The sequence below is a fragment of the Myotis nattereri genome (assembly GCF_964212035.1).
Source record: "Myotis nattereri genome assembly, chromosome: 7".
NCBI lineage: Eukaryota > Metazoa > Chordata > Mammalia > Chiroptera > Vespertilionidae > Myotis > Myotis nattereri.
In genome coordinates, this window is record NC_138082.1 from 16,440,103 (window position 1) to 16,467,588 (window position 27,486).

A 27,486-nucleotide genomic window follows, 5' to 3' on the forward strand; every position below is an offset into this window, starting at 1 on the left:
CTTACAAACACACAATATTTATATATAGAACCAAATATCTATCATCTACCTATTAATCATCATCTACTAATTGATCTATTTACCTATGATATTTTAAGGACTTGGCTAATCAACTATCATCTATCTAATCTATCTATTCAGCTATGACATTTTAAAACACTGGCTGTAGTGATTGGCTGGCAGGTCCAAAATCTGCAGGGCAAGACTACAGGTTAGAGACCCAGGAAATAGTTGATGTTGTTCTCTGCAGTTCAAGGGCCAGGAGGCAGAATATTTTCTTATTCTCATTCTTTTTCTCCTCAGGCCCCCCAACCACATTACCGAGGATCATTTGTTTTACTCAATTTAAGGATTTAAATGTTAATCATATATAAACATTTTTCACATCAACATCTAGACTGTTTGATCATACATCAGGGCTTCCTAGCCTTGAAAGTAGACATAAGTAACCATCACAGCAACTCAGTTTCAATTTCTTATGTTGATTTTCTCTAAAAAATTGGTATCATTTAATTCTAAAGATATTGGGCTATAAAACTTTCAAAGGCTTCTGTGATACAAACAAAGTTAATGCAATTTAATATAAATTAGCCTGTCATTTTACAATGGTAAAAATCTATAAGCTAAATTCTTTGGGGGTAGTGATCACTATGACATAATTAAGATGTGTTGTGTAACTTTGCTAGCACTATCACTAACTAAATCAAGGGTCAAGACTTGATTAGCATCTTCTCACATTGACAAGAAAGAAAAAGAGTATTTATTAAGAATGAATATTTTACCTAACTGGTTTGGCTCAGTGGATAGAGCGTCAGCCTGCGGACTGAAGGGTCCCAGATTCGATTCTGGTCAAGGGCATGTACCTTGGTTGCGGGCACATCCTCAGTGGGTAGTGTGCAGGAGGCAGCTGAATCGATGTTTCTCTCTCATCGATGTTTCTAACTCTCTCTCTCTCTCTCTCTCTCTCTCTCTCCCTTCCTCTCTGTAAAATATCAATAAAATATATTAAAAAAAAGAATGAATATTTTATGACATTCCCCAAACATTAATCTGAATTTTTATTTAAAATGTTCTTGCTTAGAGATATATTTTAATAAAAGTACCATCATTATTTTGTGTTTGGAACAGTAGTCATGGTCTTGAATCTTCAATTTATACTTTATTATTTTCTGTCTAGTAGACATTCAATAAATATTGCCTTCCTACTTTCCTTAGAGTGAGAATTGAAATGCTACCATGCACAAGAATATTCTATTGAATATTTTTTTAAACTGTTCTTATTGGTCCTATTTTTCTTCTATTCCTGGAATCATGGATTTTTGTCCTTAGGTCGGTCACCTTGTGGTTTCCATGTTCCTAATATTTAACATGTTTTAATATATTAGTGCAGCTAATCCTGAGAAAGGAAGCCTGTGCCATCACCTCATGACCAGTGATTCTGTTACATCAGGGTGAGCAGAGAGAGAGAGAGGCTAAGTTATACACACATAAAACAACTACAAAATCTCAGTGGCTTTTTAAACCAAGGGTTTGTTTCTTGCTTATCTTCATTTCCAGCAATGGTCATTACAGAAGCTCTGTGCAACATATTTATTCAGTAACAGAGGCTAATTGAGACTCAGTTTATACACATCAGGCAAAGGACACTTAAAGTGAGCTGTACGTGCTGTCCTTAAAGCTCTCACCCTGAGGTGACCACACCACTTCTCACATTTTGTTAGCCAAAGGCAAGTGCATGGCCATGTGCCCTTCTGCAAAGCAGGTGAGAAAGTGGGATTCTTCTGTGAACCCGGAAGGAGGGGGACTGGAATGTTTGTGAACAGTCAGATGCTGTTGAAGGTGTGATTCTGTATTGAGAATGATTTCAGCTTGAATGTGTGGCTAAGAGTGGCTCATGGAGACATTCAGTTATTTGACATAATCAGAGTAAGTAGGTAGACAGTCTCTGAGTTGGTGTGGGAGCTAAAATACTTTATGAAGGATCAGGCCCTTTTGTATTTTTCTTCTATTCCTGGAATCATGGCTTTTTGTCCTTAGGCCGATCACCTTGTGGTGTTAGGAACGTATTTACAGCTATAACAATCACATTCTCATATCTGCTCCAAGATCTCTCTCTTTTTTTTTAGCTAGTAGTAAAATATTTCCTAGAAGAAACTTGTCTACTTTCTTGACAGACTTTTCCTTATTTTTCATTAGTCAGAACCATGTTACCTGGCAACTCTGCTACTGGGAAAGTGAGGACCTGAGAAGGGCCAAGGATATCTGGTTTAGAGGGTTATCATGCTTTACCATCTTTCTTCCTCTGGAGCTGGTCATATTGACCGTTGAACAAATTTGTAGGTCTGATATCTATCTATATAAAGCCAGTGTCTATGACGACCAGGACGACCAAATGACCAGTCACCATGAGGTGCATTGAGCACCTCTCGGTCCCTCGGTCCCTTCCCCATGGCCCGCAGTCTCCAATTGCAGCATGGCAAATGGGAAACCATGGCAAATGGAGCAACAGGGCTGGACTGGTGAGCTGGCGCAAAGGTGTCCCTCCCCGTGGCTGCAGGCTCTGGGGAACCAGAGCCATGCTGTGATCAGGGAACCACAGAGAACAGAGGTGAGTGGCAGTGGGGTGGGGTGGGACTGGCGAGCGGGCAAACTTTGACCTCTTGGTCCCTCCCCACCCCTGCCCCGCCCACAGCTCCTGGGAACTGGAGTCATGCTGTGATGGGGGAACCATGGCAAACCAGGGGGTGGCGGTGGGGACTGGCAAATGGGCAGAAGATAGCCTAGGGACCCTAACTGCACGATTTTGTGCGCACTGGGCCTCTAGTTAAAAATAAAGGGAAATGGCTGGGAGAGAAAATAAGTTACCTTTCACAAAAAAAGAAAAAGAACAAAAAATTTATTATTAAATAGGGAGATGATGATAGTTGGAGGTAAACTATAAGGAAGATAGATTATCATGTAGTCTAAGAAAGTTGAAAAGCAGGCTAGGACATGGTGGGATTCTTGCAGACAGGGGGTCTGATCAATCACTGAGGCAGTAGCAGATAAGTAGATTCTTGAGTAGCTGATAGTATTTTAAGGACAGAAAGGGCATTCCAGGTGGAAAACACTGAAGGCAAAGAGCCAGAAAAGGGGGAGGGAGACTGTGATTAGAGCTTTGACTCTTTTGGGGTGCTTGTAACATTGGGGCATTGTGATGTAGTGGTTGGAAACATTTCCTCTCCATATAGATGATCTCAATTCAATCTCAGTTATATCCCTTACTAGCTATGAAAAGTTGAGCAAATTCTCCAACCTAAGTCTCATTTTCTTTTCTGCAATAAAGGAGTTAGGATATGCTAAATCGCTGTAATGATTAGATGCAAAAAATGAAAAGGTTAAAATAAAATAGTTTGTTTCTTGTTGATATAACAAGGTAGTGGGCAGGCTCTACTCTATGCAATCATTTGGGGACTCAGGTTGAAAGCAGCTTTGCCATCTTCAACAAATGCATTTCAAATCTCTCTGTGATAGTTCTCCAGAAAACCTCATTGGGTTCTAGGGAGCATTGAATGGTATAATGCATATTAAGCATTCAGCGTAGGGCCTGACAGGAAGTAAGCAATCAATAATGTTAATGGTTATTAATGTTAGCCCTAATTTTGGCTTAGAAACCAAAGGGCTTAAAGGAGAATTGAAAGAAACATAAGTCTTATTAAACCACAAAAGAATATTTTATGTGTTAATTTATTTTGAGCAGAAAAATGAGGCAATTAGAACTGAAATAAAAATTATTCTGGCAAATGTGTAGGATGATTCTACAAGGGATGTGATGATGGTAGGCAGACAAATCAATTAGAAGATAGTTGTAATGAATGGTATAGGTAAGAAGTAATGAGATCAGAGGGAGAACAGGAATGAAGAAGAGGGGACAGAGCCAATACATTTTATTATCTGAAGGCTTTGAGATACATAATTCTAGATGTCCCAAACTCAAACACGCATTTGGCATCTACATTCATAACTGGAAAAATCAAAGTATTTCTTTTATAACCCAAAATTATTTTTATAGTAACATTTGGGTTTGATGGCAGAAACATAGAATGGGAAGTTATCATACGAGATCCCTTAGACCAGGGGTCCTCAAACTTTTTAAACAGGGGGCCAGTTCACTGTCCCTCAGACCGTTGGAGGGCCGGACTATAGTTTAAAAAAAAACTATGAACAAATTCCTATGCACACTGCACATATCTTATTTTGAAGTAAAAAAACAAAACGGGAACAAATACAATATTTGTATTTGCATGTGGCCCGCGGGCCGTAGTTTGAGGACCCCTGCCTTACATTTTTGAAGTTGTGCATGTTTTCACCCATTGACATTCTGTGCTGGTGAGTTTATGTCTCATGGTGGTGCTCCACCTCAGTGAATCAAACCTTGTCTTGGGTTATTTCTGTGGAAAGATGGTTTTCCAATGCACTTACAAGGGGTTGAATTCAGCTTCTCAAACTAAATTGAAACCTGGGATAGTTAGGGTGAGGGGTATCTAAAGCATACACTCCTTTATGTAGGACAAGCTCATGTCATTATTTTGACAAGTGCTTCTCAAACTTTAATGTGTGTTGGGGTAGGGGTGCCAAGGAGTAGTAGGGATGATATTCCAAATGATGATATAACTGGTCCATGGATGACAGTAAGAGTAGCATGTAGCCCTACTGTGTTGTCCCCTGGGCTACAACATTGACTTATGTTTTCCTATGAAAGCTGTATTGGGGACTCTGAAACTCTAAGTGTCTTAACTAGAACTTTTTTTAAAAAAATGAAATGTTATTTTAGAAGCTATTTCTCAAAATGAAATAAGCCAGACACTTATTTCACCCGAGATTATTGTGCATCTAGGACTTACTTATATAAGAAATGACAAGAATATAGACAAAGATAAGCTACCATTTATTAGGTCTTTTATTTTCTCAGTAATTATTTGTAGTTATGTATGTAATTTATATAATTTGTTAGAGCTATTATTTAGTAGTAGAGGCTCCGTGCATGAAATTTGTTCATGGGTAGGGTCCCTAGCCTGGCTGTGATCAGAGCCTCCCTTCCCTGGCTGCCGGCCACCAGCTGGGGCCTTCCTTCATTCTGCACCACCCCCTGGTGGTCAGTGCATGTCATAATGAGCGATCAGTCTCCTGGTTGAACTACTGTGGAGACAGTTTGCATATTGGGCTTTTATATAGAGAGATTTGATGTTTCCTGATGCTATTATATATTGTATCATTTATCCAACTTTATTTTTTTCTGCTGTGTATAAATAAAATTGATATTAATGTTTTATATTGGATTCATATGCAACAATTGAGCAAATTGACTCATTAATAGTAACAGTTTTCTGTACAGGGATGATTGTATGATTTCACTCTGTTATTCAGTGTTGACATTCATTGATTGCTTTTTATACTTATCAACCAACCTTGAATTTGTGAAATATTTTGTTACAGAGTCTCATTTTTATATATCAATTGATTCTGTTTGCTAAAATTTTGTTTAGGAATGTTATATCTATATTTGTGAAAGAAATTGGGCTATGGTTTTCTTATCTTGTAATATTTTCTTGTTTTGTTTTGAGGATAAGTGCTATACTGACTTCACTAAATGAATTGCAAAATAGTCCCTCTTTTTATATCTCTGGAAGAGTTTGTGTAAGCCTTGTGTTGTCTTGACCTATAATTTTATTTTTGAAAATATTTCTAATTATGGATTGCATTTCCTTAGCAGTTATAAGACTATTTAAATTTTTTATTCCTTGATTGATTGATTGATTAGGCAATTTTTTTTATTTTTAGGGCACACTTGATTTATTAATTTATGCAATTTATCATTTTCTTTTCTCAACTTTCTTTGAGCTTAACTTGCCCTTCTTTCAAACATTTTGGGATGGTTAATAAGTTTATTGCTTCTCAAGCTTTTATTTCAAATATACTTATTTAGGGAAATTCATTTCTCACTAAGCATTCTTTTAGTTCAATACCACGGGTTTGATATGTTGTATATCGAAACATTTTATTATGACCAATGTAATTTCTTGTTTTATTTATGGTTATGTAGAAGTTTATTGCTTACTTTCCAAAGAATAGAATATTTTCCCTTTGTATTTTGCTATATATTTTTATCTTAGTTTCACAACTGTCAGAGAACATATTCTATTTTAATCTATTAAGGCCCAACATGTGTTTTTTGGTTTTTTTTTTTATGTCCAAAGTCCTTTGAAAAAAATGTGTATTCTGAAGCTGGTGCAGTGAACATTTCTGCTGTTAGATTAATCTACTGAATTCTTAATTTCTGTTATATACACAGAGTGGCCAGATTATTATGACCACCTGACGTTTGTAGACAAATTAGCTATAATTTCGCGCTGAAGTTGCTGGAGGGCTAGGCCATTACAAATAGGGAAGCAGGTTGTTTACCACAACAGTAGAAGTAATTTTCTTCTGAAGATATGAGTAAACAACACGACTTAACAGCCTTTGAATGTGGGATATATTTGAACGTGAGTGGCCAGATTATTATGACCACCTGATGTTTGTAGGCAAATTAGTCGTATACTGCATCATATGGGATATGGAAGCTGAAGACCTGTTCGAACACCTTTTCTGTCTGCAGTTACCAAGATAAAACATCTCCAATTTGCACAGGAACACAAGGATTGAACAGTCGAGCACTGGAAAAAAGTCATGTGGTCCGATTAATCATGTTTCCAGTTGCATCATGCAGATGGCAGAGTGAGAATTTGGCGGAAACAGCATGAAAGCATGCACCCCACATGCATGAGTACAACCCTTCAAGCTGGTGGGGGCAGTATTATGGTTTGGGGCATGTTTTCCTGGCATGATTTGGGCCCTTTAATTTGTGTGGAACAACGTCTGAATAGCACAACACACCTAAGTATCGTTGCTGATCAAGTTCATCCTATCATGTTGATGGCATATCCCAATGGAGATGGCTTCTTCCAACAAGACAATGCGCCATGCCACGGTGCTCATATTGTGCAGGAGTGGTTTCAAGAACATGAGAGAGACTTTACCTTCCTTAGGTGGCCCCCACAATCACCAGATCTCAATCCAACTGAGCATTTGTAGGACGAAGTTAAAAGAGCCATCAGGCAGCTGGTTCCACAACCATCAAATCTCACAGAGCTGGACAGTGCTATTCATCAGGCATGGTGTCAGATTCCTCGCATCACCTTTCAACATCTCATGGAGTCAGTGCCAAGAAGAATCGCCGCAGTATTGAAGGCAAAAGGTGGCCCAACAAAGTATTGGTGGGGTGGTCATAATAATCTGGCCACTCACGTTCAACTATATCCCACGTTCAAAGGCTGTTAAATAGCGTTGTTTACCCATATCTTCAGAAAAAATCACTCTACTGTCTTGGTAAACAACCTGCTTCCCTATTTATAATGGTCTGGCCCTCTAGCAACTTCAGCATGAAATTATAACTAATTTGCCCCAAACGTCAGGTGGTCATAATAATCTGGCCACTCAGTGTATATTTTCAGCTGTCAAATTTGTATTTGGTACCTTTCATAAATTCCTATTTTCTGGTAAAATTCTTTTTATTTTATTGAAACTATTACTCACTGTTATTTTAAAGTCTAGTTCTGACAATTCCAATATCTAAATCACCAATTCTGTTTTTACAGGTAATGCAAGGTCCCGATTTATGCTCTCTTCCTCTTAGGATTTGATCTCAAAGTCTACAGTGTGTTTCAGGATGCTCCTCCTTTATGAGACCTGGACTTCGTTTTTTATGTCCCATGCTCTGTGAAATCTTGGAAAGCCATTCCTGTCTTCCCAGTTCTTAGCTATCACTGCTTAGTTCTTAACTCCTCATTATGTGCTGTTTGTAAATTGTCAAATGCCGCAAGGGAAAAATAGCTGCCGAATGTAGGGCTTACCTTATTGCACTTTCCTTCCGCCCAGTGGGTTGACTTCTAATCTGGGCTGTTTTGATTGTTCCAAACTCAATGCTTGTCTCTCTATCCCTTTATGACTGCAGACAATTTGGCTCAGGTTTTCAGGCTTTCAGCCACTAATCTCTGCTCTACTTTTTAGCCTCTTGGTCCTATGCCACCTACCAATTAGCAAACGATATGGAGTAAACACACCACCAAATACTGGACTCATCTCAATCTCCTTCCCTTTTCTCAGAGACTCTCAAGTCCTGGCTGCCTTAGTAGCTTTTTGATGCGTTGAAGTTTTTGATTGCACAATTTTTCTTTCTTTTAAATTAAATTTGGACCATTTCTCATCTTATTTGCATGGGAATATTGCCAGAAAGAGAAGACACTCAATACATTTAAATTTCTTTCTCTCATTTGTCTTTTGTAAAATAATAATACCTGCTCATGTTAGCTCAAATAATCCTATATAATAAAAGGCTAATATGAAAATTGACCAAACAGCAGAGTGACTTGTCACTATGATGCGCACTGACCACCAGGGGGCAGACGCTCAACACAGGAGCTGCCCTCTGGTGGTCAGTGTGCTCCTACAGGGTGAGTGTCACTCAGCTAGAAGCTGGGCTCATGGCTGGTGAGAGCAGCGGCGGTGATGGGAGCCTCTCCTGCCTCTGTGGCAGTGCTAAGGATGTCCAACTGATGGCTTAGCCCGCTCCCCGGGTAGTGAGCATAAGCCATTAGTCGGACATCCCCCGAGGGATCACAGACTCTGAGAAGTCACAGGCCTGGCTGAGGGACCCCTCTGAGTGCACGGATTTCATGCACTGTGCCTCTAGTGTGATATCCTATATAATAAAGAGGGAATATGCTAATTGACCCTCACACCATCGCAAAAATGGTGGTGCCCACAGCCAATAAGGAGGGAATATGCTAATTGACTGCCACACCCTCAAAGATGGTGACACCCACAGCCACAAGATGGCGGTGCCCAGTCCACTCAGCCCTGCTGGGGTGCCTGCCTCCAGAGTCCCCCAGTCCCTTCAGCCCCCCAGCTGCCCAGGGCCGGCCCAAGGTGCAGGCAAGCCTTGGATGGCAGCTGCCCATCTGCCCAGGGCCACCTGAGGCTCAGGTAACCAGGGCCGGCCGAGGATTGTGTTTCCGGCAGTGGCAGCAGCAGAGGTGTAATGGGGACATCATCTTCACCTGATCGTTGGGTCACCTCCTGCCCCTGAGGGCTCCCGGACTGTGAGAGGGGGCAGGCTGGGCTGAGGGACACCCCCCCACCCCCTGCCACCTGCATGAATTTCATGCATCGGGCCTGTAGTATTTTATATATTACAAAACATGAAAATTCAAAGTCACTATCTCCTTGAATTAATATTCTTTTTTTATTTTAAAACTTTTTTCTCATGTTCAAACTCTTGTTAGAGCCCATTTTTCTGAATTAAATGTAGGATTTTAAAAAATAACATTTTCTACATTTATTTCTTTTTTAAAATATATTTTTATTGATTTCAGAGATGAAGAGAGATATAGAAACATCAATGATGAGAGAGAATCATTGATTGGCTGCCTCCTGAACGCCCCACACTGGGGATGGAGCCTGCAACCTGGGCATGTGCCGTGACCTCTTGGTTTAAAGGCTGACACTCATCCACCAAGCCACATCTGCTGGGCCCTACATTTATTTAAGTGATATGTTATGATTTTTATCTTGAAAAGAAAGATATGGGAGATTTCTAGTATTCCTCATGTCTGCATTATATCTCATTGAATAAATGCAGCTATGTCATGGGAAATAAGGATTTCTTCCTTTCTTTCCTCTTCATTACTTTCTTTCTTTTTTGAATATGAAAAACTGACTCTGAGTCTCTTGTCATTTGCTTTCTGTATAATGTAATAGATTTTTCTCATGAAGCCCACTGAACTCACACCATTTTCTAAGACCTGAGAATATACTCTCTGAACCCTAAAAATAACAATTTCCTCACTATTTTCCAGACCTGACATGTTTGAATAAAAATGCTTGCTCAGAAGCTGGCACGTTACCTTGTTTCATGCCTTTCATGACATTGATGCTTTTCTGCTCTATTCCCCAGGTCACCCCATCTGATAACAGACCTTTCTAACAGATCTCATGTGTGCTACCTTTTCTGTAAATTATTGTAAACATTCACTTAATCATGTTTTGATAATCAGTGATCTACATTTATAAGCATGTTGTGTATAAATAATGGATCAGAGATTTCATTATCAGCAAGAGCTAGCTTTGAGTGTCTTTCAGCTGTGTGACACGTTGTGTGTCAGGTACTTTGGGAACCATTCTGACCCCCACCCAGATGTAGGGCATAGCACTGGATTTTGTGATTCGAATTGTGAAAATAAGGACCATATGTTTCAATGGGTAATCCAAAGAGAGAGAGAGAGTCCAGTACTTGAGAACTGTATCCACTTAATTGTATTCCTGTTATTTAATATTTTTGTGCTTTCTTTTTATGCCATGCTCCCCTTTTCATGCTTCGTCCTGGTTAATTCTTTCATAGAATTCTATTATGCTATTATTAATTATTATTTTTAATTGTAGTAAATTGTTACAGGGTCCAATTCCCATCTTCAAATGTGAGTGCCCTCGAGAATCAGAATAGTTTGCTATTTTATTTATCCTCTATACACTTAATGTACATTTGCTAAATTGAAGTAAATAGATTAAAACAAGGAAGTAAATGGGGATATTTATTAATCTAACCATGGAGCCCTTTGGTAAAGTGCTTTAGAAAATAGCGTAATACTAGGTGGGGATTATTTATCCCTTTCCTCTTGATTCATTTTCAGGACACATCTCAGTAATTTAGCAGATCCTTTAAATTCTGAGTATTTATTGAGACTGTGCTCAACTTGCAAGATGTTGAAAACCTACATTTTGGCTAATATTAACAAAGTCATTTTACCTTTCTGTATAAACATTCACAAATGAAATGAAAGGTAATAGGTAAACTTGATGCACATACCTTGCATATTCTTGTATAGTTTTATTCCAAATTACTTTTTTTCTTTTTTTCTTTATTGTTGTACAGATGTCTCCCCCCCCCCCATAGGGACCCCCCTCTCCCCTCCCTAGGCCTCCACTGCACTATTATGGTTTGTTGATTTATTGATGGTAGCCATTCTTTAATTGAATCTTCTTGGCCCATTTTCAGAGTTTCTTTGTTCTTCACCTAGACTGTAGTGAGAAAAGATATTTGGCCTTCTTTCTCTTTCGCTAACAGGATTTTTTCAGCTGTGCGATACCAATGATATTTTTGATTCATTAGAACGTTTCTGGCCTTAATGTGACCCTGAGCCAATCTGGTTCTGGTGGATGTTTGATCACTTCTCCAGAGACATTCATAAGTGTTAATGGTCCAAAGTCACCCCATTGCTTGTTTGTTTACTTGTTTGTTTGCTTGTTTGTTTTTCTGGAGAGCAGATGGTCCTCACATTACGGGATATTTTATGTTTATCAATTTTCTAGGTCTAAGCTTATGTTATAATTCTTATTGCTATTTTTCCTTTTATTTAATTTCTGATTCAAGATAAAATCTAAAAAATGCATATGTAGATAATAATTGTTGTATCAAGTAGTAAAGTTTGATTGTGGGTAATTTATAAGGTAAGAGGATTTAAACACAATTAAATACATGATAAAAAAAATCATGGTGCCCACAAATGATATTTGAAGAATTTTATGACTTCAAAATATATAACTGGGAGTATATACATTTTAGTTTTAGTATTATACTTTGGTTATTTTTCATATCAATGGAAACAATGGGATTATTGAGACTAAGAGGCAATAATCACAAATGGAAAAAACACATATATAAATTTAAAAAAGTCACTGCTTAAAACTTAGCCTTGACACTTATTAAATAAATGGCTTTGGGAAAATAACTTGTTTGAGCTTCTCAATCCTAAACTGTTCAACAGAACTAAAGATAATATTCAAGGATTTGTTCTGTTGATTTGTTAAACTAAAATTAAGAATCAGTATTTATATCTTCATAAATAATGGAGTAGCTCTCATATAATCTCATTTCCTTTTATTTTGTTCCTTCTCACTTTTGTATTGACATGCAAATTTATCATTTCTGTTAAAATGAGCTAGTTAGGATGGGAATATTAACAACAACATCTCCACTAATTGGGTGTTATATATAATATAATAAAATATAGTTGACACTTGAACAAATGAGTGTGAACTGTGTGGGTCCACTTATATGGGGATTTAAAAAAATACATACAGCACTCTAAGTGTATTTTTTCTTCCTTATAATTTTCTTAACATTTTCTTTTTGCTAATTTACTTTGTAAGAATAGAGTGTATAATACACATAGCATGAAATATGTGATAATCGATTATTCATGTTATCTGTAAGGCTTCTGATCAAGAGTAGTCTATCAGTAGTTAAGTTTTGGGGGAGTCAAAGTTATATGTGGACTTTTGACTGTGTATGGGTCTGCACTCCTAACCACCACATTGGTCAAGTATCAACTGTATAATTTTAGCTCTCATACAAGCTCTTCACATAGTAGTTAGGTTTTTATTGAGAAACAATAACTGCCCTGGTTGGTGTGACTTAGTTGTTTGGGCATCATACAATGCACTCAGAGGTTGCTGGTTCAATTCCCAGTCAGGGTATTTGCCCGAGTTGTGGGCTTAATCTTCAGTGGGATTTGTGCAAGAGGCAGCCAATCAATGTTCTGCTCTCACATTGATGTTTCTCTTTCCCTCTCCTTTCTATTCTCTCTGAAAATCAATAAAATATTTTTTAAAAAGGGTTATTAATGACACCCTACCATTTCGCTAAGCACTAAACCAATTGAGAAATAGACATATGTGTTTGAAGGGATTAAAATATCAGATTTTCAGTGGAAAGCAGGATTGGATAATGCTACTATGAACAGGCCTCTGGGTACAGCACTGTTCCCCCTGAATTTAGACCATCACGACCTTCATTGCCAGCTGCATGAGAGAATCTTGGTCTCTCCTACAACTTTGAACTCAGAGAACCTCCAGATTCTAAATTTTCACTGATTTTGGCCTCCAGACTTATTTCTAGAAGAAAATTTTCAGATCTAATCGGGAGTGTTAATGCATGAAGGCAGGAGGAGAATGATATGGTTCTACACATAAGATATCATTGACAATAGATGGGAATAACTTCATCCTTCCCAATAGTAGGAGGTAACCAATGAGTCAGAATCTATCCCTTCGATCAGATAACTATCTCAACCTCCTGCCGGGTCGTATGTATAGCAAAAGGGGTGTAAAGACAGATAATTCCAAGGTGTTGCTTCAAAACTGTTTCTTCCTGGGAAGTAGAGTAGATATCACCTTTTGGAAAGTTGAGGAGAAAAAAAATGTGTTTCCCTTTAGTAGAAGTTATTATTTCTTGCAATTTACAGATAAGATCATGTGGTCTCAGAGTAGTTAATTCAGACCTGCACAAGGTCTGACAGGGAGTGAATGATAGAGCAAGGATTCAAATCCAAATTTTCATATTTCCATAGTCTATATTCTTTAAAAGTAGCCAAGGAGACAGATACAATAAAACTGATGTGAAAAAAATGTTTTGGGACCCTGCAGCTGCATTTGACCAATCACCATGTGCAAGTGCTTATCTGGATCATTATGCAAATCAAATTAGTTAATGCCTATTAAAGTAATTTATAAACTTAAAGCTATGAACATATTACTGATTATAATCACAGTTAATGTATCTCTACATCAACTTCCTTTTTCTATAATATAAGGTTAATGATTCTTACCTCAGCAACATCTTGGATTGCCAGAAGGATTTAAATGCAATAATGTACTTGCAAGTTCCTTGTAAGCTGTAAAGCACTATACCAATGAAGGTTATCAGTATTGATTTGGACATTAATTGTTAGTCCTCAAACATGAGTTAGTTAATGCTTTACTGAGGAAAATTTGAACTACAAAATCTGTTAGAGAATGTTTTTATAGAGTAAATAGAGGTTGAGACCATAATTCCAGGGGGACAAAATGTGGCCAAGGAATTGATTAGACTAATTGAACATTGCATCTTATTGATTTTGTGGTTTCTCTCTACTTTCCAGCTCAGCATGCAGAGAAACTAAAAGGTGTGGACATTGGAAAACATCCATGTAAAACCAATTCATCAACTTGATGGCTCACTTGCTACTCAAAATGTGGTCCCTGGACCAGTAGCTTAGGGATCACCTGGAAGCTTGTTAAAATGACAGGATCTCAAATCCATCCCAGAGACACTGAATCAGAATCTTCAGAAACAATGCTCTGTTGAAAGTAATAAAAAAGTGAGTCATTGTACCACTAAAATTATACATGATTATTGAATTTCTGTAACACAGCCAGGAACCTTTTTCCTCCATTGTATTATGATATAATTAATATCCTTAGTACTATAATTTCCATGTTCTATAATAATTATTTAGAAAAACAAAAATGCTAGAAGTTTGATTTTTTAAAATTTTATTTCATGTTTGCACTTTCTCTTAACTAATAGTTTCCAATGCATCTTTAAGCCCTCTTTGGATTCATACATTCATTCCTTTATTCTATAACTATAAACCCAGTGCATGGATTTGTGCACTGGTTGGGGTCCCTCAGCCTGGACTGTGCCCTCTCACAATCCAGGACCCCTTGGGGGATGTAGCAGTGTGTGAAGCAGTAGGCGGCGGGGAGGAACCCAAGCCAGGCTCGGCACTTGACGCTCACTCCTAACTGCTCACTCCTTACTGCTTGCTGCTCCTTAGCACTGTCGCAGAGGCTGGAGAGACTCCCACCACCAGCTACCACCGCTGTGCTCACCAGCTGTGAGCTCGGCTTCTGGCTGAGTGGCGCTCCCACTGTGGGAGTGCACTGACCACTAGGAGGTAGCTCCTGCGTTGAGTGTCTTCCCCGTGGTGGGTAGTGTGCATCATAGCAACTGGTCATTCTGGTCATTCCAGTCATTCCGTCTTAGGCTTTTATATATATACTAGAGGCCTGGTGCACGAAGTTTGTGCACTTGGGGGGGGGGTTGTCCCTCAGCCTGGCCTGTGCCCTCTTGCAGTCCGGGAGCCCTGGGGGGATGTCCCGCTAAGCCTTCAGTCAGACATCCTTAGCACTGTCATGGAGGTGGGAGAGGCTCCCACCACTGCTGCTGGGCTCGCCAGCCATGAGCCTGGCTTCTGGCTGAGTGTTGCTCCCGCTGTGGGAGCACACTGACCACCAGGGGGCAGCTCCTGCATTGAGTGTCTGCCCCCTGGTGGTCATTCCAACATTTGGTCATTTGCATATTAGCCTTTTATTATATAGGATATATATATATATATATATATATATATATATATATATATATATATAATTTTTAATGCAACAAATACTCTGCTATATTCTGAATATATATTGGAAATAGAATTAGTATGGATCCTTTATCTCATGGGGCCTATAATTTAATGGTGGAAGACAGGTACAAATGAAAAAATACAGAAATATAAACTGAGAAAAAAACCAGAAAAGTAACAGACAGGATAGCAGGATAGGTGCTATTTGAATGCAGTTGTCTGGGCAGACCAAGGTGGTGATGTTGTATCTGCTTTGGAAGTTGAGAAGAAGGCAGCCACTTGGTAATTGAATAGTGGCACGACTTCTAGAGCTCTAAGGATGAAAAAAGTTTGGTATCTTCCAGAAGCTAAAAAGGAGGCTAGTATCTCTGGAATGGATTGGTGAAGTGGATAGTAGTTGGAGATGAGTTTGGAGAGATTAGCAGGGCCTAAATGAAGTAGTCTTATAGCCTTATAGTTAAGTGTTAGTAACTTGAGTGCAATAGGATGCCATTGATGTGCTTTAAATAAATGGGGAAAGAGTGAAGGTCGACAATTAAATTTGAAAGAGGTCCAATTTATACTTAAAAAAAAAAAGAATTACCAGTTGGATGGAAACATGTGAGAAGCCTGCAGGTGTAATACTTGTGACTTGGATGAAGGTGGTATATAGATTTTAGGAAAACTTGTATTGTTGGTTGTGCCCTCAGATCCATTGCTCATCCTCACCCTTTTGATTTCTGCATTTTAGACTGCTGTATGTGGCTTCCACTGACACAAGGCACCAGTTGGAGATTGGAAGGAAAGTCATTCCTGCAGGTATTCCATTTTACCTATGGCTTCATCTCATGCCAGATTGAATAGCTTTGGTTCCAGTTTCTGCCAGATACTCCTAGCCTCTATTCCCTAGTAACACCTTATCCTCCCATGATCCTGCTGTTAATCTTTGCATCATCAATTTTTGTTTAGCTTTTCAGCTTTATCACCCATCTAACCAATTCTTCACATTAAATGTCCTTTTCTATAAACACATAAGTGGTTTTTCCTTTACTATTTAGACCAGTGATGGTGAACCTATGACACGCGTGTCAGAGGTGACATGCAAACTCATTTTTTGGTTGACTTTTCTTTGTTAAATGGCATTTAAATATATAAAATAAATATCAAAAATATAAATCTTTGTTTTACTATGGTTGCAAATATCAAAAAATTTCTATATGTGTCACGGCACCAGAGTTAAGTTAGGGTTTTTCAAAATGCTGACACGCCGAGATCAAAAGGTTCGCCAACACTGATTTAGACCCTAAAGGATGTAGAATAATGAAGGAAAAGAATCAAGAATGTCACAAGTATTTTAACTTTGATGGAGTGAGCATGGAGATTGGAATAAGTATACTTTTGGGAGAAAGAGGTCAGCATTCACTTTTGGACATGCTGGTCTTGATACATTCAATCGCAAACAACTAAGAGGTCTAGAATTCATACCATATTCTGAGATATAAATTTCTAGATCATTGGATAGTGATGATGCCTGTAGTCATGGGAAAAATGGAGAAACATAAGATAAAAGAGATTTGGACTGAATCCTGAAGGATTTGATGTTGGCTGGTGGAGAAAGAACCTAAAAAATATATCATGCATGTTAATAAAACAACTAGAATATAGAATACTTTAACATGTATATCACATACAAATGATACTGCAAATGAAATACCAACACAAAACCAGTAAAACTAACTGTAGTCTGGGGGAAAAAGGAGAAAAACAATAAGACAAGAATCTTTGCAAATGATTCCATCTTAATTGTAAAATAATTTGGCAATCCTGGTTCTGATGCTAATTTTCTTTTTTATTTATGTGTGCTGGGATAATGAAAAGACTGTAGCCTGCAGTTGGGTAGCCTCTGTTGTAAGGCCAACCACGTCTGAAGGGTTAATGTAGCTGAAATTCAGTTTGTTGTCCCATAGCCAAACCATTCATCTTGGTTCAGAGATATGCCTGCTAGAGGAAAGGAGCCTTTATGTAAACTCCTATCCAAACACACACATAGGTATTTGTGCAATGGGACAGGGCAGGACCAAGTTTGCTGTGCTACCAATCACAATTTTAAGCTAACCCACCTGTGGTGTCAAGTCTTAGGTAAAGTCCAGGCCATGCTGCTGAGAAGAGATTTTGAGAATGGATTTTCTCAAAGTATGGTCCTTAGACTATCTGCATCAGAATTACCCAAGAAGGCAAATTTGAGGACCCCACACTAAAATTCAAGAATTCAAATATTTAGGAGTAGAAATCAGGACTTCAAACTTTTATAGGCTTATTAGGACATTCTTATGAATATTGCAAATATAAAACAACTGCTCTAGGACCATCAGGATGTCCCAATGACATACACCTGATTTTGATAATATCTGGTTGACCTTGGTTTTAAAGAACTGGCAATCTTCGTTTTGAAGACTGAAGGAAGACACATATCACATTGGTTCTGGACCTTTTCTTCTGGGGATTGATTAAATCTTGAAAGTCTCTAAATTATTCCTTCATGTGCCTCTTACCCTGTAAGATCTCGCCTATGGACCACTCAGGCCTTCCCCTTACAGCAGCCTTGACTGACCAGCTGTGTGCCTCTTGCTTTTCTCCATCCCAGCCATGACATCCTGTTCATGCCCTACTGGGCCCCAACTTCAGTCTGCACTTTTCTTTGTCATTTGTTTATTTATCCTATTGGAATGTACTCAACACTAGGATATAAACCTCCTCTCCCTTGTTAACCATGGGAGATCCAGTGCCTAGAGTAGTCAATCAGTGTATATTTCTTGTGTGAATAAACACAGAGAAATGGGCCTCTACTTAGTCTGGGAGATTTACCTGTCCACTTTCACCTTTGTTTTTGACATGATGATGCTTAGTTAGAGAGATGGTATAAGTTAAGCTTAGGGGAACGAATTGGGTGTCTTTCAGAAGTCACTATTAGGTCAGTAGTCTTCACCAATCTCCGCAAAATGACTTCAGTTAAAGAATTTAGAGCGTAGATCACTCAGATGAGAGCCTTTTCCAGCACTTTAATTTCTAATTTATAATGAGGACCCATGAAAGCAACCCTGATGTTTGCTCAGTTTCTCTGTACTCCTGAGTGAGCATCCAGCTCCTACCTTCCTAGAAAAGATGCACATCTGGAGGGAGGTGAGACAGCCATTAATCCTGGAAGGTATTTGTCCTCCTCTCTTTTGACATTTTATTGCCCTTTAGCTCATTTGTGAAAGATATCAAAGCAGAATCAGACTAGGGAATAAAAGGCCTTTTCATTAAATGGCTGATCTGTGCAGCTCTCTTCGTTCTTCCCTGTAGAAGGTCTTTGATCAGTACATGAGAGGAAAATTTATAAAGAAATAAAAGTTAGAAAATTTTACATCAACAGATAAAGTACCACAGCAAAAACACACAGGTTTCACTCAGGAAGATAAAGTTAGTTAATTTCCAGCCGACATTATAAGATTATTCCTAAAGTGTTAGCAAAGTTAGAAAAGCAACGTGTCCATCAGTGGTGTGGTTATTTTGAAACCAGGGAAAACGAAGGCATATATTTTCAGTAGCCATCTGATTGCTGTCTGGGGGAAATGCAGCATTTGTAGGGCTTAAACCCTAGATAGGACACCTTTGGCCATTGTTTGTTTTAACTTCCATTCTGCAGGGAAATAATAGATGCTCTTTTCCCCTATCAGTGTTTAAATCCCCGCCTTTTACAGTGCTGCTTTCCCATATGGGACTTGGCAGTCACACACATAAACGACCTATGTTTGTGAAACATGGAACAGGGTTTGAGATACGGAGCGATTTTAAACATACAATATTTGTGATTATAATCTGCTATATATTAAAGTATTTTTATTTAATTCATATCACCAGGACATATTTCTATAGATTTTGAATTCTATTTCTTTGGACAGCATTGTTTGGTTAATTCTAATTAGGTAAGAAATTTACGAACATAGAAATATATGAAAGAGGAGAAAATCATGACTTGTAATAACTTGAACCAGGTATAGATACTGTTGATATTTTTTTGTAAATTTCCTTGTAATATCTTTTTAGAGATGTGTGTAGGGCATATATATGTAGGTATGTAAGTATGTATTTAAGGGTGGGGCAAACGTAGGTTTACAGCTGCTTGTATGGCAAACTATTACAGTAATTAATAAATAATAATACAAGAGTAATCTTTGTGTTTTATGTACTCACCAGTGTAAACCTACTTTTGCCCAACCCTGTATTCACTTATATATTAAGTCCTAATGTCTAAACTTCTTGCACACGAGTGTAAACTGAGGTGACTTTCATAGGGTCTATAAATAATAATGTAAAAGCACTGTTTTAGTCACTAGGGATCTAACAGTGAACAGAAACGAAAAATCTCTGCCGCAGAGGGTTGATCTGGGAAGAAAGACCATAACTTCCAATGCCAGTAATTACAGTGGTTTAGGCCTTAATTCTAGTTTTTCTTCAAAGACCTCACAACCTTTCCCGAAAATCTGTCCTGTGCTCAGCAGCATGACCATTAGGCTCGCTCCTCTTCAGCCTCCTCTTCATCCCACCGCACCCCTGTGAGTTCGGCCTTTGGCCTTTGGGGATGGTCTCTGTGCTGGTAGGGCCCCCCATGGCTCCCCAAAGTCAGACTCAGTACATGACTGGGGACAGGCCTGGGCTTGGACACAACTCTGGGCAGGCTTGTGGTTTGGTGCCAAGCGCTCATTTCTAAATGTCTTTTATTTTGTGGAAAAGAGGCTGACCACTGCTGGGAAGGAGGGGGGCGGGTTACATGTTATTCCAAATGATTCTGCAGAATTGCATTCCTTCCTCTGCACTTTAAAGTCTTGAAATTAACTGGAGCATCATCTTTAAATTAAGTTGGGTCCCAATTCTCTGGTTGAGCATCCCACTATTGCACGTATGTGTTTTAAACTCAACACTAGTGGCTTGTCAAAATATTCCTTGCAAGCATCGATAGTACTCAGAAAGTATTCTTGGAAAGTAATTGCATTTTCTCTATCTCATTACATTTTTTGCGATATTTTTGGTGCTCTGTGAGATTGGAACTCTGAACAACTGCCTTAAAGTCCCATTCCCAAGACTGGTCTTCTGCTGTCATTACTGATCTTTGAGATGAGGATATTTATTCTTTGCCACTCTAGCCCAAGGGTGGGGCATAGGGAATTTCTTAATTCCCTATAGCACTGTACAGACTTGACACATAACCAAACACTATTAGGTTCAGGAATACATGCCAGGAGAGTAATTTTTAAAGTTGTATTGGGTTTGGGTACTCTTGGGGTCTATAGACTTAAGGCCAAGGAAATGCAGGTCAGATTCCTGTCTGCTGAGTTCCTGCTTGCCACTCTATGCAAAAGTGCAAGTCTTCTTTTAGTAATAGTGGGTTGTCCCCATGTGTGTCTGTCCAAAGTCTGGAAAACCTCTCAAAAAGCAAAGGAAATCCCTTTCTCATTGCCTAAGGTTTACCTCCACAACTCTCTTTCCTAAACCAGGATTTGCCATATCCTAGGATGATATAGTGTAAATTAAAATTCTCTTGTAGAGAAACTTCTCTTGTGGACATAGTTGGGTCCCAATTCTCTGACCAGACAGTACAATTAAAGCATTCCAGCAATACCAGTACATATTGAGATATCTAGTCTTAGATAAAAAAGTTAATATTTACAGAATCCAGCATGCTAGTGTGATTTCTTCAGTCCCATCTCCTGCATGAGGTGACCATCCCTGCATCTCTTTATGTTCTTCCTCTGGTTTTCAAAATCTCAGTTTTGGATTTTCTGTGAGCAACTATTTAAACAAAGATATGCCACATATATGCACTCACGTGAGTTTGCAAACATTTATCTTCAGAAGAATAAATAGAATATCCAGGCATTAAATATTCCAAATCTTTAAACAGCAAAAAACACTTTTACCAAGGAAGCAGAAAACCATTTACAGTCAAAACTGCTAAAAAATGTGCATAATTTGCATTGCATTCTCAGCCTAAATATTGCTATTCACAGTCAGGTAAATATTGTCTTCACACATTTCTCCAAGGTAATGACTGGGGACTTGTTTTACATTCATGAAACTAAAGAGCTCACTCAAGTGGATTTCCTAGAAAAAAAAGAACATCACCTTCTCAAAAAATATTAAGGTTTTTATTACATATACATTACATTTTATTACATATTGATATCATTACAAAATTAATGTTATATCTTTTAATGAGTTTTATTTAATGATTTTTTCACTTACTCTTATAAGTGTTTCTCAATATCATTAACTATTTTAGAAAACCTCATTTTAGTGGCTGTATTCATAATATGGATGTGCAATAACTTATTTTATCCCATTGATTTTGTTTAGCAGAAATCTATTTATTTCATTTTTTTGTGCTATAAACAACATTGGAACAGTCATCATATACACTCACTTGCTTCATTATTTCCTTAAGATATATTCTTATGGGTGAAATTGTTGTGTCACAGGATCTATGGTTAAACCTCAGGAAAATGAGAGCCTATTTTTCTGCTACATAATAATGTGTCCTTTTTTGCAAAACCAATGAGGCTAATAACTCACAATGATTGTTATTAAGCAATGTTTGTCAAGGCTACTATATCTTCTTCATAGTTGCACTAAGGGCAACTCAGTAATATCCTCAATTATCTTTATGAAGGAGTTATCTATTTTACACAAGTGGTATTTACTCATAACATTAATTAATTTAAATATATATATATATATATATATATATATATATATATATATATATATATATTTACTCAATGTAATCACAATGAAAATTCTCATTTTTTAGGCATAATGAAAAGTGAGGCTAATCATCAAACTTTAAAAGGGTAGCATATAATAGTGGCAAAATACAGGTCTCAGAAAGTATAGGCAGATTCTGCTAGATGTCTTGCCCAGTACTTATGGGTGGTTATTGGAAGAACAAGCCTGCAAACACCATCTTCTTTTGACTCTGAAAGGGGTGTTAGCATCAGATGAACTGAGGTCTGCACTCTGTCACAGGAGGCTTCAGCCCCCCTGTGTTGGCAGTCCTAACACATTTCCTATGCAATGTCGGTCCATGCTGATTACAGTGTGTTGATTACTCACATATGGGACTCAGATTTGATTAGGCTCACTGAGTTTTTCTCTTTTTCCTATTTCCAATCATTCTCTTTCCTCAATCTTCTCTGTCTCTGTTGTCATTGAATTTCATTTTTGTCTGTAGTTAAATTGATGGCTTCTCTAAAGTTTCATTAAAATTTTGATTTGACTTCTTTCCCCAAGGTTTTGCTATCTTTGCCTTTTCCAAAATGTTTGGACCTTTGATTGAGTGAATGCAAATTCAGAAATGCATATAATTCTATAGTCACTCAATGGCACCAGTCTATTGTTTGTAGATCAACAAGTATGATTTTCATTTCATTTCATTTCATTTCATTTCATTTCATTTCATTTCATTTCAATGCTTCCTTCTTCATTAGATTAGCTAAAGTGGTCACAGGAAAACTGATTAGAGCTTTGGAAAACACGTTAGAGTAATCTCTGTCTGTCTCTCCATCAGTCTCTCTATATTTTATATGTATATGCACACACATATGTAAATAGATGTTAGTTATAGTGTGCCATATACATGGTAAACACTAAGTATACATGAGTTCCTTTTGGATTCCAAAGTTTTTATATTTTAATTTAGTAATATAAATTATAGCTTAGCTAAGATATGTAAATTACAGGGCCTAAAACTGCATTATATCTGAAGTGGTTAAGTGAACATTTTTATAGGTTACAAAACTCCATGTAAGTCAGTAGTATCTTCATTTTACATATCTAAGCACTAACAATCTAGGTCAAATTTCATACTACATTAACACATTTTCTGTGTGTGCCTTTGGCGAAGTGATTACACATATACAATTTAAAATATGCCCTCCCTATACAGGGAGCCCGGATGGAGGTTAACAGTGAAGAATTCTTACCATTATGCTAAACTAAGCAGCTATAGTTTATGCTAAATAGGAGGTTTGAGAGGGCACTGCTTTCTTGTATAGCAATTGACAATACAGTTTCACCCTCGCAACATAAACATGATACATTTTCATAGCGTTAGGCACACATAGGCTATGCTGTTATGTTAGTGTTTAATAGATGGAGTTTTATTTTTAATTTTTTAAAATATATTTTATTGATTTTTTACAGAGTGGGAGGGAGAGGGATAGAGAGTTAGAAACATCGATGAGAGAGAAACATCGCTCAGCTGCCTCCCGCACACTCCCCACTGGGTATGTTCCTGCAACCAAGGTACATGCCCTTGACCGGAATCGAACCTGGGACCCTTCAGTCCACAGGTCGATGCTCTATCCACTGAGCCAAACCGGTTAGGGCAATAGATGGAGTTTTAGGAAAGATTTAATGTATTTTTTTTAAAATTATTTTTGAAAGTATTACATATGTCCCTGTAATGTATTTTTGAGATATCATTTAAACACTGCATGATAGTATAGCCTTCAAGAGATGCTTGTGAATTTGAGAGGAATAAGAACTTAGTACCAGTGACTAGTCCAACTGTCTTCCATCCATGCAATAGTTATCTTTGAGCATCAACTACTTGCCAGTCAGAACTATAATATTAAAAACCAATTTTACTAAATGCTAACTAATTAAAGGAATATTTTATCTATTACTCCCATTTGTACACATGATGCTGGGACCTATAGTAAAGTGAGTGACTTACTAGTACAGGGAAAGAAATATTTAGGAATATAAAAGGACAGCATATCACATAATCTACCATATTACAGACATCCAATGAAAAATGAAAATTGCAAATTATTACCACTGTTATGATTTCATGCAATGTTAAGAAATTATTAATATATTGTGAATACAGAAGGTCATTTGACTTGCCCAAGAATATGCAGAATGTCAGCTTTTTCTCAGAAATATTCCATTCTAGTTTTTCAGAGTCAACACAATTATTTTTGCTGCAAGGGAGTTGTCAGGTGATCTTCCTGATATCATATTATTTATTCTGCTACTAAGCTAAAGATCATTACTATTAATGTGAGAGGTATTAACCTGCTTTGTTTAGATAATACAATGTGATCTTTCTGGGCAATGGAAATAATCAAAATGTTCAAACACATACACAGACACACACACCTAATATATGGCTAATTAAACTGTAAGGTAATCATGAAATTTGTTCGATTGCTATTTTTTATTTCAAAGAATAATTATTTTTTTCAGTGTAGGAAAGGAGTTATGTGTGGTATGAGAACTTGTACTATTATAAAAAAACAACTATTATTGATTGAATTCGAGCCTATCAGATGAACAGTGGCTGTGTTAAATTAAAAAAGGATACCACTGAAGTAAAACATTGCATTTATTTATGAAAATGCAGAATTTAAATGAGAACTGGAAGTTTTAATTAAAATAATTGATTGGTTTAAATGATTTACCCAAGATTCTAATTTAGAAATTTACTGTTTTTCTCTGCTATCACCATTCTTTGATAAGCTGACTTCTAATTTGATTGTACTGTGGTAAGTTCTGAGAAGTAATTATTTGGTTTGTTATCATTCCTTTCAAAAAGAACACAAATCTTTTCTTCAAAGAATTTGAGTATACAATCACACACATATACCTTTTACATTTCCTAATTCTTTTCTAGCAAACAAATCAAGAATATAATTATTTTTATTAAGAACAAATATAATGTTAGCTTTCAACTTCCTTAAACTACTTTCAAAATCTTGTGGAAGTGATTTGGGTTTAAAAAGTAAGTTAAAAAAATAGGCAAAATATTTTGTTGCTTTTTCCGTTATCATAATTGCTGGGGGCCAGCCCCAGCGGGTCCAGGGGTTCCCAAAGGTGTGGACGGAGTCGGCGAAGAATGTTTTACACGGAGACAGCGTTCAAAACTCTCTAGCTTTCCTTAGTCTCCGTGGATCTTCCCTGTGCCTGGCTGAGGCCACAGAGAGAGAGATCCCAAGGCAAGCTGAGCCTTTATTTTATAGTGAGAGGTAAACAAGGTAGTGGTTTCCATTAGTTACACAGTTCTTGTGAGTTTCACTTGTTTTGACCATGGTTATACTTCCTGCACTTCCTCAGCCCATTAGCTTCCCAGATAAGATCTAGGGAGTGTCATAAGGTCAAGCCTAATTATGCTAAGAGGACTGTGCCCTCTAAGCTGGGAATTGTTTGTGACTTTGCCCATAGGTCAGTTCGAGTCTTAACCCTATATCAGCTCCCTACACATGAACCTCAACACTCACGCAGAAATCACAATAAGTCCTCAGAGTTTGCAGCAAGCTTTTAGTTTAAAGTGTTAAATAATATTGACTATGTCAACATTTTTATTCATAACCAGAGACCCCTCAGGGAATGTCAGCTGGTTTCAGCCTGATCCCCACAGGCCAGGCCAAGGGACCCCACCAGTGCACAGGCCACTAGTATGCATATAAGATTTTTGGTTAATCTCTTCCCGCCCTCCCCACTCCCTCCTTCCCTCTGAGATGCATCAGCCTGTTCCATGTTTCCATGCATGCGGTTTCCACTCCTACTTTGAGCATCTGCCCCCTGGTCGTCAGCATGCATCATAGCTAGCAGCCGGTCAGCTGGTGGCTTAGGCTTTTAAATATATAGATGCCTAGAATTGCATTTCACATTACATAACTTTCCTTTTCATCTCTGCAGCAAGATTCCTTCTTTTGGTTTTAAAGTTCTTTTTAAACTTCTTCATGTTACATCTCTTTATCTTATCTGCTTTCCCATCCTTAAACCTTCCTTCATGTGTGAATTGCCTTCATTGTTCTTGCTTACCTCCCAATCTCTTCAAAGAGTCTGTTAGATTCCAGTTCCACGTCTATCTGAAACATTCTGTCATCAATTTTCTTCCTATCCAGTCCAAATCCAAAGATCACTATTAGTTCAACTATTTTCATGCCAATGGTCTCTGTTCCTATGTCAGTTTGTCCACACTTCTGATGAATCTTATCTGCTTCTAACTAAAGTCACTCACATGACTGCTGGTAGCCTCAGAAGATCCTTTCAAGCTTACTCACCTGGGCCTCTTCACACAACTGTCTCATGACACGGCAGCTGGCTAACCCAAAATGAGGGCTCCAAAAAAGAATAAGAGAATATTCCCAAGACAGAAGCCACAGTCTTTATATGTAACCTATTCTTGAAAGTGACATACATTACTTCTGCTGTGTGTCTTTTCTTAGAAAAGAATCATGGGGACATAATTACATAAAGTCATGAATACAGAAGGTAGGACCAACTTATTGGGGTGTGGTGGGGTCATTAACTATTTTTAAATATAAATTCCTGGTAATTAAGGAGAAACCAAAATATGTATCAGATTATTATTTACTATTTAATATTAAGAAAATAAACATAATCTGGATGTCTGACACTTTCAAATTAAGCACCCCTACATGGCACATTCTCTAATACTTTCTTTAATCGTTTGCCCTGTTTGCATCTGTTCTCTCAGTGTTATAACAGTCCTATATAGTGTTTGGAAACTCTAACACAGCAGTTCTCAACCTGTGGGTCGCGACTCCTTTGGGGGTCGAATGACCCTTTCACAGGGGTCGCCTAAGACCATTGGAAAACACATATATAATTACATATTGTTTTTGTGATTAATCACTATGCTTTAATTATGTTCAATTTGTAACAATGAAATTGGGGGTCACCACAACATGAGGAACTGTATGAAAGGGTCGCGGCATTTAGGAAGGTTGAGAACCACTGCTCTAACACAATCCCACTCTCAAAATAAAAGGGACAGAAAAAAAAGACAATCTGCATTTCACACCCTGCCATGTTCTGGCTGCTCTAGGTGATTAATGATAATGCCCATTTGCCCAAAATATAGAGTCTGCTCACAAATGGGACTGGAAAACAACTTTATGATAAATGTGGAAAATGTATTATTCTTCTCCCCTGGTATATACCTTTCTTTATACATAAAATGGAAGATATTCTTAAATTCTATTTGCACATAATAATGCATGAAATTACAGCAGTTATAATGCTGTGTATTGAGAGGAACTGGTTTGATTTGGTCAACCAAGGGGCACAGTCTATTTTCTTCAGAACTGTGAGAATTATGTATATTGATACCTTACAACCTGCAGTGTTC